The following is a 2,295-nucleotide window of genomic DNA, read 5'->3' as shown; positions in this document are numbered from 1 at the left end:
AGAAGAATTCTGCCTAGACAAGTAGATACATGAAGTTGCCATTTACTGGGATGGGGAAGATTAAAGGAGGAGCAGATTACAATCTGCAAAGGTTGAATTGTTTTGTACATATACTAAATTTGAGATTTATAACTTTGAATATTATACATTAAAGAGAAGATGTTGAACAGGGAGCCGAGTTCAGGACATAGGCTTTGGTTAAAGATACAAATTTGAGTATTTCTAAGCATCCAACTCGTAATTAAATGTAAGGGATTAAATCAGATCACCTAAGAGTCTAGTGTAGATAAAGAAGATGTCTAAACTTTAATTCCTAATCTAATATTCAGAAATAAGAATAGTGATAAAAGCATAAGAAAGAAAAATAAGAAGTAGCAACCAGTGAGACGAAGAAAAAATGCTACAGAAAAATGATATTCCAGAAATCAATTGACAAAAAACCAGTATAAAATATTGGCGTGATTAGACCCCAGGCGCCCTTGGAGGGTCTTGGCCCTGCAGGTAATGACTGGTCCCATGCAGGACTGTGGGGCAACGGCCCTGGACCTGCTCCGGGCCCTGCCCCATGTGAGCTTGGCCAACCTATGTAAACCTGAAAGAGGGCGAAGAGGTCGGAGAAGAGGTAGAAAATGTGGTGGAGGCCATAAAGGAGGAATCTGTCAGAGAGGAACCTGGCCCAGCCTGGGCTTTGAGGGAGGCCAGACTCCATTTTACATTTGAATTCCAAAATACGGGTTTAATGAAGGTCTTGGCTTCAGACACCAGTATCAGCCTTTGAGTCTCAATAGATTGCAATATCTTATTGATTTGGGTCGAGTGGATCCTACTCAACCTATTGACTTAACTCAGCTTGTTAGTGGGAGAGGTGTGACCATCCAGCCACTTAAAAGGGATTATGGTGTCCAGCCGGTAGAGGAGGATGCTGACCCTTTAAGGAAAAGTTAATATTGAAGTACAGTTGGCTTCAGAACTAGCCATTGCTGCAATTGAAAAAAAAAAAAAAAGGTGGTGCTGTTACTGCGGCCTTCTATGACCCAAGAAGTCTAGAAATTCTGTGTAAACCCGTTCCATTCTTTCTGCGTAGACAACCCATTCCAAAATGAGTGCTTCCACCTGAAGCACTGGTACCGTATTACACTGATGCAAAGAATTGTGGTTATCTGGCCAATCCTGCCAAATTTCCTGAAGCAAGACTTGAACTTGCCAAGAAGTATGGCTATATTTTACCTGATATCACTAAAGACGAACTCTTCAAAATGCTTAGTACTCGAAAGGATCCAAGGCAGATTTTTTTTGGTCTTGCCCCTGGATGGGTGGTGAATATGGCAGATAAGAAAATCCTCAAACCTGCAGATGAATATCTCAAGTATTACAGCTCATGAATTCCCTTCCAAGAAAGCAGAGTTGTAAAAGAGTACTGGAAGAAAACAGACTGAAACATGCTTATTTCTCATCATTTTGTCTTGATTTGTGATTCTCTAGATGTTGATGTTAATTTTCCATGTAGCCCTATATCTATTTTTATCTAAAATTGGAATAAAAAATGGAATAAGTAAGGGCTGCATAGGGGAAAAAATTTGGAGTGATTAAATATAGATGCTACATTAAGGGAGAAGTGGATTAAAAAACAACCACTGAATTTAGCCAAAGAGGATGTCATTGGTGACCTTGCTAACAGCAATTCTAGGAGATGGAGATAAAAATCTTAATTGGTATGGTTTCAAGAAAGAATGAAAAGAATGGACCTGGATGAATTTTACTATAAAAAGCAACAGAAGATTGGAGAAGTAGGTGAAGGGGAATGAAGGATGAAGGAAGTTCACTTTTCAGATGTGAAGTAATTTATATATGTATATTTAATTAACATATTATGATATATATTAAGTATAATTTATATATATATATATTTTAAACGTTGGTCAGGTAGAAGGGGAAAAGTATGATTCATGATCCATGAGTGACATTGAATAGGACAGGAGTCTGGATGAGTTGGCAAGTTAATAATTAGGAGAATAAAAGTTCCAACAAAGAAGGAAGGAAGAGAAAATCTGGGCACGGATGCAACTAGGCTGATGGAGTTGGTGGGAGGATGTGGCAGCTCTCTACTGATAGATTCATTTGATCATGAAATAAAAAAGATCATCAGTTGAAATTTAGAAAGAAGGGAGTGTTGGATGTAGAGAATCGAGAGAGTATGAGAGAGTCACCTCAGTAAGTAGGAGAACATACTGACCAGAGAAATGCAGTAGTATTTTGGGTTAGCACTGATACTGAGAACTCATTTGCTATTTGATT

General features: G+C 38.4%; 1 pseudogene; it reads left to right on the top strand.

The window, feature by feature from the left end:
• Window positions 1-504: 504 nt before the first annotated feature.
• LOC112835535 (large ribosomal subunit protein uL15m pseudogene) lies at window positions 505-1,448 on the top strand (annotated as a pseudogene).
• The last annotated feature ends 847 nt before the right edge of the window (window positions 1,449-2,295 follow it).

This window comes from Callorhinus ursinus, unplaced genomic scaffold (assembly GCF_003265705.2).
Source record: "Callorhinus ursinus isolate GAN/ISIS: 27379988/994484 unplaced genomic scaffold, GSC_fseal_2.0 scaffold4, whole genome shotgun sequence".
NCBI classification, from domain to species: domain Eukaryota; kingdom Metazoa; phylum Chordata; class Mammalia; order Carnivora; family Otariidae; genus Callorhinus; species Callorhinus ursinus.
Note: the sequence above shows the minus strand (reverse complement) of the source record. Positions and strands in the feature narration are given on the sequence as shown.